This window comes from Oryctolagus cuniculus, chromosome 21, assembly GCF_051225735.1.
Source record: "Oryctolagus cuniculus isolate XC-2025 breed Fujian yellow rabbit chromosome 21, ASM5122573v1, whole genome shotgun sequence".
In the NCBI taxonomy this organism is placed as follows: domain Eukaryota; kingdom Metazoa; phylum Chordata; class Mammalia; order Lagomorpha; family Leporidae; genus Oryctolagus; species Oryctolagus cuniculus.
This window is the reverse complement of record NC_142887.1, coordinates 1325305-1338246: the sequence shown is the minus strand read 5'-3', so window position 1 is coordinate 1338246 and position 12942 is coordinate 1325305.

Genomic DNA, 12942 nt, shown 5'->3' with positions numbered 1-12942 from the left:
GTTCCACCTGGAGTCTAATACGCCACACATTCGAGTTTTCTAGGAAGAAAGCTTCAGAAACCTGAGAAAACATGATATTTGTATTTGTAAACATGACATTGGCTGCATTTGCCGAACAGGTAGCATGAGCTTTTCTCCAAAACCACTTTCACGGTGATTTTTGGTTAAATTTCACCCGAAATCCACAACATTGTGTCCAGATACTCTGGATGAAATCAAAACTATCTGGTGTGTTGTGGCTATCTCAATCCCACATCTTGCTACAGCCTCTGTGTTTGTTTGTGTTTTCTGGACATTCTCTATGGACTTTACGGTTTTGAATGCATTTTAACATGCAAGTTTTTGTTTTCAGCTGGCAAACGCTAATTGGTTCCACCTGGAGTCTAATACGCCACACATTCGAGTTTTCTAGGAAGAAAGCTTCAGAAACCTGAGAAAACATGATATTTGTATTTGTAAACATGACATTGGCTGCATTTGCCGAACAGGAAGCATGAGCTTTTCTCCTAAACCACTTTCACGGTGATTTTTGGTTAAATATCACCGGGACACTACAACATTTTTTCCAGATACTCTGGATGAAATCAAAACTATCTGGTGTGTTGTGGCTATCTCAATCCCACATCTTGCTACAGCCTCTGTGCTTGTTTGTGTTTTCTGGACATTCTCTATGGACTTTACGGTTTTGAATGCATTTTAGCATGTAAGTTTTTGTTCTCAGCTGGCAAACGCTAATTGGTTCCACCTGGAGTCTAATACGCCACACATTCGAGTTTTCTAGGAAGAAAGCTTCAGAAACGTGAGAAAACATGATATTTCCTTCTGTAAACATGACATTGGATGCATTTGCCGAACAGGAAGATTGTGCTTTTCTCCAAAACCACTTTCACGGTGATTTTTGGTTAAATATCACCGAGATACTACAACATTTTGTCCAGATACTCTGGATGAAAGCAAAACTATCTGGTGTGTTGTGGCTATCTCAATCCCACATCTTGCTACAGCCTCTGTGCTTGTTTGTGTTTTCTGGACATTCTCTATGGACTTTACGGTTTTGAATGCATTTTAGCATGTAAGTTTTTGTTCTCAGCTGGCAAACGCTAATTGGTTCCACCTGGAGTCTAATACGCCACACATTCGAGTTTTCTAGGAAGAAAGCTTCAGAAACGTGAGAAAACATGATATTTCCTTCTGTAAACATGACATTGGCTGCATTTGCCGAACAGGAAGATTGTGCTTTTCTCCAAAACCACTTTCACGGTGATTTTTGGTTAAATATCACCGAGATACTACAACATTTTGTCCAGATACTCTGGATGAAAGCAAAACTATCTGGTGTGTTGTGGCTATCTCAATCCCACATCTTGCTACAGCCTCTGTGTTTGTTTGTGTTTTCTGGACATTCTCTATGGACTTTACGGTTTTGAATGCATTTTAGCATGTAAGTTTTTGTTTTCAGCTGGCAAACGCTAATTGGTTCCACCTGGAGTCTAATACGCCACACATTCGAGTTTTCTAGGAAGAAAGCTTCAGAAACCTGAGAAAACATGATATTTGTATTTGTAAACATGACATTGGATGCATTTGCCGAACAGGAAGATTGTGGTTTTCTCCAAATCCACTTTCACCGTGATTTTTGGTTAAATTTCACTGAGATACTACAACATTTTGTCCAGATCCTCTGGATGAAAACAAAACCATCTGTTGTGTTGTGGCTATCTCAATCCCACATCTTGCTACAGCCTCTGTGTTTGTTTGTGTTTTCTGGACATTCTCTATGGACTTTACGGTTTTGAAAGCATTTTAGCATGTAAGTTTTTGTTTTCAGCTGGCAAACGCTAATTGGTTCCACCTGGAGTCTAATACGCCACACATTCGAGTTTTCTAGGAAGAAAGCTTCAGAAACCTGAGAAAACATGATATTTGTATTTGTAAACATGACATTGGCTGCATTTGCCGAACAGGAAGCATGAGCTTTTCTCCTAAACCACTTTCACGGTGATTTTTGGTTATATATCACCGGGACACTACAACATTTTGTCCAGATACTCTGGATGAAATCAAAACTATCTGGTGTGTTGTGGCTATCTCAATCCCACATCTTGCTACAGCCTCTGTGCTTGTTTGTGTTTTCTGGACATTCTCTATGGACTTTACGGTTTTGAATGCATTTTAGCATGTAAGTTTTTGTTCTCAGCTGGCAAACGCTAATTGGTTCCACCTGGAGTCTAATACGCCACACATTCGAGTTTTCTAGGAAGAAAGCTTCAGAAACCTGAGAAAACATGATATTTCCTTCTGTAAACATGACATTGGCTGCATTTGCCGAACAGGAAGATTGTGCTTTTCTCCAAAACCACTTTCACGGTGATTTTTGGTTAAATATCACCGGAATACTACAACATTTTGTCCAGATACTCTGGATGAAAGCAAAACTATCTGGTGTGTTGTGGCTATCTCAATCCCACATCTTGCTACAGCCTCTGTGTTTGTTTGTGTTTTCTGGACATTCTCTATGGACTTTACGGTTTTGAATGCATTTTAGCATGTAAGTTTTTGTTTTCAGCTGGCAAACGCTAATTGGTTCCACCTGGAGTCTAATACGCCACACATTCGAGTTTTCTAGGAAGAAAGCTTCAGAAACCTGAGAAAATATGATATTTGTATTTGTAAACATGACATTGGATGCATTTGCCGATCAGGAAGATTGTGCTTTTCTCCAAAACCACTTTCACGGTGATTTTTGGTTAAATTTCACCAGAATACTACAACATTTTGTCCAGATACTCTGGATGAAAACAAAACTATCTGGTGTGCTGTGGCTATCTCAATCCCACATCTTGCTACAGCCTCTGTGTTTGTTTGTGTTTTCTGGACATTCTCTATGGACTTTACGGTTTTGAATGCATTTTAGCATGTAAGTTTTTGGTTTCAGCTGGCAAACGCTAATTGGTTCCACCTGGAGTCTAATACGCCACACATTCGAGTTTTCTAGGAAGAAAGCTTCAGAAACCTGAGAAAACATGATATTTGTATTTGTAAACATGACATTGGCTGCATTTGCCGAACAGGTAGCATGAGCTTTTCTCCAAAACCACTTTCACGGTGATTTTTGGTTAAATTTCACCCGAAATCCACAACATTTTGTCCAGATACTCTGGATGAAAGCAAAACTATCTGGTGTGTTGTGGCTATCTCAATCCCAGATCTTGCTACAGCCTCTGTGTTTGTTTGTGTTTTCTGGACATTCTCTATGGACTTTACGGTTTTGAATGCATTTTAACATGCAAGTTTTTGTTTTCAGCTGGCAAAAGCTAATTGGTTCCACCTGAAGTCTAATACGCCACACATTCGAGTTTTCTAGGAAGAAAGCTTCAGAAACCTGAGAAAACATGATATTTGTATTTGCAAACATGACATTGGATGCATTTGCCGAATAGGAAGATTGTGCTTTTCTCCAAAACCACTTTCACGGTGATTTTTGGTTAAATTTCACCAGGATACTACAACATTTTGTCCAGATACTCTGGATGAAAACAAAACTCTCTGGTGTGTTGTGGCTATCTCAATCCCACATCTTGCTACAGCCCCTGTGTGTGTTTGTGTTTTCTGGACATTCTCTATGGACTTTACGGTTTTGAATGCATTTTAGCAGGACCCTTTTTGTTTTCTGCTGGCAACGCTAATTGGTTCCACCTGGAGTCAAATCCTCCACTCTTTCGAGTTTTCTAGGAAGAAAGCTCCAGAAAACTGAGAAAAGATGATATTTCTTTCTGTAAACATGACATTGGATGCATTTGCCGAACAGGAAGATTGTGCTTTTCTCAAAAACTAATTTCACGGTGATTTTTGGTTAAATATCACCCGAAATCCACAGCAATTTGTCCAGATACTCCTGGATGAAAACAAAACTATCTGGTGATTTTTACCTATCTCAATCCCAGATCTTGCTACAGCCTCTGTTTGTGTTTGTGTTTTCTGGACATTCTCTATGGACTTTACAGTTTCGAATGCATTTTAGCATGTAAGATTTGTTTTTAGCGGCCAAACGCTAATTGGTTCCACCTGGAGTCAAATCCGCCACACATTCCAGTTTTCTTGTAAGAAAACTCCAGAAACCTGAGAAAACATGATATTTCTTTCTGTCAACATGACATTGGATGCATTTTTCGAAAAGGATGATTGGGCTTTTCTCCAAAACTACTTTCACGGTGATTTTTGTTTACATTTCACCCGAAATCCACAACAGTTTGTCCAGATTCTCCTGGATGAAAACAAAACTATCTGGTGATTTTTAGATATCTCAATCCCAGATCTTGCTATAGCCTCTGTGTGTGTTTGTGTTTTCTGGACATTCTCTATGGACTTTACAGTTTTGAATGCATTTTAGCAGGACCCTTTTTGTTTTCTGCTGGCAAACGCTAATTGGTTCCACCTGGAGTCAAATACTCCACACAATGGAGTTTACTAGGAAGAAAGCTTCAGAAACCTGAGAAAACATGATATTTGTTTCTGAAAACATGACATTGGATTCATTTGCCGAACAGGAAGATTGTGCCTTTCTCCAAAACCACTTTCACGGTGATTTTTGTTTAAATTTCACCTGAAATCCACAACAATTTGACCAGATACTCCTCGATGAAAACAAAACTATCTGGTGTGTTGTGGCTATCTCAATCCCAGATCTTGCTACAGCCTCTGTGTGTGTTTGTGTTTTCTGGACATTCTCTATGGACTTTACGATTTTGAATGCATTTTAGCATGTAAGTTTTTGTTTTATGCTGGCAAACGCTACTTGGTTCCACCTTGAGTCAAATACTCCACACTTCGGGTTTTTCAAGGAATAAAGCTCCAGAAACCTGAGAAAACAGGATATTTGTATTTGAAAACATGACATTGGATGCATTTCCTGAACAGAAAGATTGTGCTTTTCTCCAAAACCACTATCACGGTGATTTTTTGGTTAAATTTCACTTCAAATCTAGAACAATTTGTCCAGATACTGCTGGATGAAAACAAAACTATCTGCTGATTTTTAGCTATCTCAATCCCAGATCTTGCTACAGCCTCTGTGTGTGTTTGTGTTTTCTGGACATTCTCTATGGACTTTATGGTTTTGAATGCATTTTAGCATGTAAGATTTGTTTTTAGCGGCCAAACGCTAATTGGTTCCACCTGGAGTCAAATCCGCCACACATTCGAGTTTTCTTGGAAGAAAACTCCAGAAACCTGAGAAAACATGATATTTCTTTCTGTCAACATGACATTGGATGCATTTTCCGAAAAGGAAGATTGTGCTTTTCTCCAAAACTACTTTCACGGTGATTTTTGTTTACATTTCACCCGAAATCCACAACATTTTGTCCAGATACTCTGCATGAAAGCAAAACTATCTGGTGTGTTGTGGCTATCTCAATCCCACATCTTGCCACAGCCTCTGTGCTTGTTTGTGTTTTCTGGACATTCTCTATGGACTTTACGGTTTTGAATGCATTTTAGCATGTAAGTTTTTGTTTTCAGCTGGCAAACGCTAATTGGTTCCACCTGGAGTCTAATACGCCACACATTCGAGTTTTCTAGGAAGAAAGCTGCAGAAACCTGAGAAAACATGATATTTCTTTCTGTAAACATGACATTGGATGCATTTGCCGAATAGGAAGATTGTGCTTTTCTCCAAAACCACTTTCACGGTGATTTTTGGTTAAATTTCACCAGGATACTACAACATTTTGTCCAGATACTCTGGATGAAAACAAAACTCTCTGGTGTGTTGTGGCTATCTCAATCCCACATCTTGCTACAGCCCCTGTGTGTGTTTGTGTTTTCTGGACATTCTCTATGGACTTTACGGTTTTGAATGCATTTTAGCAGGACCCTTTTTGTTTTCTGCTGGCAACGCTAATTGGTTCCACCTGGAGTCAAATCCTCCACTCTTTCGAGTTTTCTAGGAAGAAAGCTCCAGAAAACTGAGAAAAGATGATATTTCTTTCTGTAAACATGACATTGGATGCATTTGCCGAACAGGAAGATTGTGCTTTTCTCAAAAACTAATTTCACGGTGATTTTTGGTTAAATATCACCCGAAATCCACAGCAATTTGTCCAGATACTCCTGGATGAAAACAAAACTATCTGGTGATTTTTACCTATCTCAATCCCAGATCTTGCTACAGCCTCTGTTTGTGTTTGTGTTTTCTGGACATTCTCTATGGACTTTACAGTTTCGAATGCATTTTAGCATGTAAGATTTGTTTTTAGCGGCCAAACGCTAATTGGTTCCACCTGGAGTCAAATCCGCCACACATTCCAGTTTTCTTGTAAGAAAACTCCAGAAACCTGAGAAAACATGATATTTCTTTCTGTCAACATGACATTGGATGCATTTTTCGAAAAGGATGATTGGGCTTTTCTCCAAAACTACTTTCACGGTGATTTTTGTTTACATTTCACCCGAAATCCACAACAGTTTGTCCAGATTCTCCTGGATGAAAACAAAACTATCTGGTGATTTTTAGATATCTCAATCCCAGATCTTGCTATAGCCTCTGTGTGTGTTTGTGTTTTCTGGACATTCTCTATGGACTTTACAGTTTTGAATGCATTTTAGCAGGACCCTTTTTGTTTTCTGCTGGCAAACGCTAATTGGTTCCACCTGGAGTCAAATACTCCACACAATGGAGTTTACTAGGAAGAAAGCTTCAGAAACCTGAGAAAACATGATATTTGTTTCTGAAAACATGACATTGGATTCATTTGCCGAACAGGAAGATTGTGCCTTTCTCCAAAACCACTTTCACGGTGATTTTTGTTTAAATTTCACCTGAAATCCACAACAATTTGACCAGATACTCCTCGATGAAAACAAAACTATCTGGTGTGTTGTGGCTATCTCAATCCCAGATCTTGCTACAGCCTCTGTGTGTGTTTGTGTTTTCTGGACATTCTCTATGGACTTTACGATTTTGAATGCATTTTAGCATGTAAGTTTTTGTTTTATGCTGGCAAACGCTACTTGGTTCCACCTTGAGTCAAATACTCCACACTTCGGGTTTTTCAAGGAATAAAGCTCCAGAAACCTGAGAAAACAGGATATTTGTATTTGAAAACATGACATTGGATGCATTTCCTGAACAGAAAGATTGTGCTTTTCTCCAAAACCACTATCACGGTGATTTTTTGGTTAAATTTCACTTCAAATCTAGAACAATTTGTCCAGATACTGCTGGATGAAAACAAAACTATCTGCTGATTTTTAGCTATCTCAATCCCAGATCTTGCTACAGCCTCTGTGTGTGTTTGTGTTTTCTGGACATTCTCTATGGACTTTATGGTTTTGAATGCATTTTAGCATGTAAGATTTGTTTTTAGCGGCCAAACGCTAATTGGTTCCACCTGGAGTCAAATCCGCCACACATTCGAGTTTTCTTGGAAGAAAACTCCAGAAACCTGAGAAAACATGATATTTCTTTCTGTCAACATGACATTGGATGCATTTTCCGAAAAGGAAGATTGTGCTTTTCTCCAAAACTACTTTCACGGTGATTTTTGTTTACATTTCACCCGAAATCCACAACATTTTGTCCAGATACTCTGCATGAAAGCAAAACTATCTGGTGTGTTGTGGCTATCTCAATCCCACATCTTGCCACAGCCTCTGTGCTTGTTTGTGTTTTCTGGACATTCTCTATGGACTTTACGGTTTTGAATGCATTTTAGCATGTAAGTTTTTGGTTTCAGCTGGCAAACGCTAATTGGTTCCACCTGGAGTCTAATACGCCACACATTCGAGTTTTCTAGGAAGAAAGCTGCAGAAACCTGAGAAAACATGATATTTCTTTCTGTAAACATGACATTGGATGCATTTGCCGAACAGGAAGATTGCGCTTTTCTCCAAAACCACTTCCACGGTGATTTTTGGTTAAATTTCACCAGGATACTACAACATTTTGTCCAGATCCTCTGGATGAAAGCAAAACTATCTGGTGTCTTGTGGCTATCTCAACCCCACATCTTGCTACAGCCTCTGTGTTTGTTTGTGTTTTCTAGACATTCTCTATGGACTTTACGGTTTTGAATGCATTTTAGCATGTAAGTTTTTGGTTTCAGCTGGCAAACGCTAATTGGTTCCTCCTAGAGTCTCATACGCCACACATTGGAGTTTTCTAGGAAGAAAGCTTCAGAAACCTGAGAAAACATGATATTTCTTTCTGTAAACATGACATTGGCTGCATTTGCCGAACTGGAAGCATGAGCTTTTCTCCAAAACCACTTTCACCGTGATTTTTGGTTAAATTTCACCCGAAATCCACAACATTTTGTCCAGATACTCTGCATGAAAGCAAAATTATCTGGTGTGTTGTGGCTATCTGAATCCCACATCTTGCCACAGCCTCTGTGCTTGTTTGTGTTTTCTGGACATTCTTTATTTACTTTACGGTTTTGAATGCATTTTAGCATGTAAGTTTTTGTTTTCAGATTGCAAACGCTAATTGGTTCCACCTGGAGTCTAATACGCCACACATTCGAGTTTTCTAGGAAGAAAGCTTCAGAAACCTGAGAAAACATGATATTTCTTTCTGTAAACATGACATTGGATGCATTTGCCGAACAGGAAGATTGCGCTTTTCTCCAAAACCACTTCCACGGTGATTTTTGGTTAAATTTCACCAGGATACTACAACATTTTGTCCAGATCCTCTGGATGAAAACAAAACTATCTGGTGATTTGTAGCTATCTCAATCCCAGATCTTGCTACAGCCTCTGTGTGTGTTTGTGTTTTCTGGACATTCTCTATGGACTTGAAAGTTTTGAATGCATTTTCGCATGTAAGTTTTTGTTTTTAGCTGCCAAAGGCTCATTGGTTCCACCTGGAGTCAAACCCTCCACACATTCGAGTTTTCTAGGAAGAAAGCTTCAGAAACCTGAGAAAACATGATATTTGTATTTGTAAACATGACATTGGATGCATTTGCCGAACAGGAAGATTGTGCTTTTCTCCAAAACCACTTTCACGGTGATTTTTGGTTAAATTTCACCAGAATACTACAACATTTTGTCCAGATACTCTGGATGAAAACAAAACTATCTGGTGTGTTGTGGCTATCTCAATCCCACATCTTGCTACAGCCTCTGTGTTTGTTTGTGTTTTCTGGACATTCTCTATGGACTTTACGGTTTTGAATGCATTTTAGCATGTAAGTTTTTGTTTTCAGCTGGCAAACGCTAATTGGTTCCACCTGGAGTCTAATACGCCACACATTCGAGTTTTCTAGGAAGAAAGCTGCAGAAACCTGAGAAAACATGATATTTGTATTTGTAAACATGACATTGGATGCATTTGCCGAACAGGAAGATTGTGCTTTTCTCCAAAACCACTTCCACGGTGATTTTTGGTTAAATTTCACCAGGATACTACAACATTTTGTCCAGATACTCTGGATGAAAACAAAACTATCTGTTGTGTTGTGGCTATCTCCATCCCGCATCTTGCTACAGCCTCTGTGTTTGTTTGTGTTTTCTGGACATTCTGTATGGACTTTAAGGTTTTGAATGCATTTTAGCAGGACCCTTTTTGTTTTCAGCTGGCAAACGCTAATTGGTTCCACATGGAGTGTAATTCGCCACACATTCGAGTTTTCTAGGAAGAAAGCTTCAGAAACCTGAGAATACATGATATTTCCTTCTGTAAACATGACATTCGATGCATTTGCCGAACAGGAAGATTGCGCTTTTCTCCAAAACCACTTCCACGGTGATTTTTGGTTAAATTTCACCCGAAATCCACAACATTCTGTCCAGATACTCTGGATGAAAGCAAAACTATCTGGTGTGTTGTGGCTATCTCAATCCCACATCTTGCTACAGCCTCTGTGTTTGTTTGTGTTTTCTGGATATTCTCTATGGACTTTACGGTTTTGAATGCATTTTAACATGTAAGTTTTTGTTTTCAGCTGGCAAACGCTAATTGGTTCCACCTGGAGTCTAATACGCCACACATTCGAGTTTTCTAGGAAGAAAGCTTCAGAAACCTGAGAAAACATATTTCTTTGTGTAAACATGACATTGGCTGCATTTGCCGAACAGGAAGCATGAGCTTTTCTCCAAAACAACTTTCACGTTGATTTTTGGTAAAGTTTCACCCACAATACACAACAATTTGTCCTGATACTCTGGATGAAAACAAAACTATCTGGTGTGTTGTGGCTATCTCCATCCCACATCTTGCTACAGCCTCTGTGTTTGTTTGTGTTTTCTGGACATTCTCTATGGACTTTACGGTTTTGAATGCATTTTAGCATGTAAGTTTTTGTTTTCAGCTGGCAAACGCTAATTGGTTCAACCTGGAGTGTAATTCGCCACACATTCGAGTTTTCTAGGAAGAAAGCTTCAGAAACCTGAGAAAACATGATATTTCCTTCTGTAAACATGACCTTGGCTGCATTTGCCGAACAGGAAGCATGAGCTTTTCTCCAAAACCACTTTCACCGTGATTTTTGGTTAAATTTCACCCGAAATGCACAACATTTTGTCCAGATACTCTGCATGAAAGCAAAACTATCTGGTGTGTTGTGGCTATCTCAATCCCACATCTTGCCACAGCCTCTGTGCTTGTTTGTGTTTTCTGGACATTCTTTCTGGACTTTACGGTTTTGAATGCATTGTAGCATGTAAGTTTTTGTTTTCAGCTGGCAAACGCTAATTGGTTCCACCTGGAGTCTAATACGCCACACATTCGAGTTTTCTAGGAAGAAAGCTTCAGAAACCTGAGAAAACATGATATTTCTTTCTGTAAACTTGACATTGGATGCATTTGCCGAACAGGAAGATTGCACTTTTCTCCAAAACCACTTCCACGGTGATTTTTGGTTAAATTTCACCAGGATACTACAACATTTTGTCCAGATACTCTGGATGAAAACAAAACTATCTGGTGTGTTGTGGCTATCTCAATCCCACATCTTGCTACAGCCTCTGTGTTTGTTTTTGTTTTCTAGACATTCTCTATGGACTTTACGGTTTTGAATGCATTTTAGCAGGACCCTTTTTGTTTTCAGCTGGCAAACGCTAATTGGTTCCACCTGGAGTGTAATTCGCCACATATTCGAGTTTTCTAGGAAGAAAGCTTCAGAAACCTGAGAAAACATGATATTTCTTTCTGTAAACTTGACATTGGCTGTATTTGCCATACAGGAAGCATGAGCTTTTCTCCAAAACCACTTTCACGGTGATTTTTGGTTAAGTTTCACCGGAAATCCACAACATTTTGTCCAGATACTCTGGATGAAAACAAAACTATCTGGTGTGTTGTGGCTATCTCCATCCCACATCTTGCTACAGCCTCTGTGTTTGTTTGTGTTTTCTGGACATTCTCTATGGACTTTACGGTTTTGAATGCATTTTAGCATGTAAGTTTTTGGTTTCAGCTGGCAAACGCTAATTGGTTCCACCTGGAGTCTAATACGCCACACATTCGAGTTTTCTAGGAAGAAAGCTTCAGAAACCTGAGAAAACATGATATTTCTTTCTGTAAACATGACATTGGATGCATTTGCCGAACAGGAAGCATGAGCTTTTCTCCAAAACCACTTTCACGGTGATTTTTGGTTAAGTTTTGCCCGAAATCCACAACATTTTGTCCAGATACTCTGGATGAAAGCAAAACTATCTGGTGTGTTGTGGCTATCTCAATCCCACATCTTGCTAGAGCCTCTGTGTTTGTTTGTGTTTTCTGGATATTCTCCATGGACTTTACGGTTTTGAATACATTTTAGCAGGACCCTTTTTTTTTTTTCAGCTGGCAAATGCTAATTGGTTCCCCCTGGAGTCTAATACGCCACACATTCGAGTTTTCTAGGAAGAAAGCTTCAGAAACCTGAGAAAACATGATATTTCTTTCTGTAAACATGACATTGGATGCATTTGCCATACAGGAAGCATGAGCTTTTCTCCAAAACCACTTTCACGGTGATTTTTGGTTAAGTTTCACCGGAAATCCACAACATTTTGTCCAGATACTCTGGATGAAAACAAAACTATCTGGTGTGTTGTGGCTATCTCCATCCCACATCTTGCTACAGCCTCTGTGTTTGTTTGTGTTTTCTGGACATTCTCTATGGACTTTACGGTTTTGAATGCATTTTAGCATGTAAGTTTTTGTTTTCAGCTGGCAAACGCTAATTGGTTCCACCTGGAGTCTAATACGCCACACATTCGAGTTTTCTAGGAAGAAAGCTTCAGAAACCTGAGAAAACATGATATTTCTTTCTGTAAACATGACATTGGATGCATTTGCCGAACAGGAAGATTGTGCTTTTCTCCAAAACCACTTCCACGGTGATTTTTGGTTAAATATCACCGGGATACTACAACATTTTGTCCAGATATCTGGATGAAAGCAAAACTATCTGGTGTGTTGTGGCTATCTCAATCCCACATCTTGCTAAAGCCTCTGTGTGTGTTTGTGTTTTCTGGACATTCTCTATGGACTTTACGGTTTTGAATGCATTTTAGCATGTAAGTTTTTGTTCTCAGCTGGCAAACGCTAATTGGTTCCACCTGGAGTCTAATACGCCACACATTCGAGTTTTTTAGGAAGAAAGCTTAAGAAACCTGAGAAAACATGTTATTTCTTTCTGTAAACATGACATTGGCTGCATTTGCCGTGCAGGAAGCATGAGCTTTTCTCCAAAACCACTTCCACGGTGATTTTTGGTTAAGTTTCACCCGAAATCCACAACATTTTGTCCAGATACTCTGGATGAAAGCAAAACTATCTGTTGTTTTGTGGCTATCTCAATCCCACATCTTGCTACAGCCTCTGTGTGTGTTTGTGTTTTCTGGACATTCTCTATGGACTTTACGGTTTTGAATGCATTTTAGCATGTAAGTTTTTGTTTTCAGCTGGCAAACGCTAATTGGTTCCACCTGGAGTCTAATACGCCA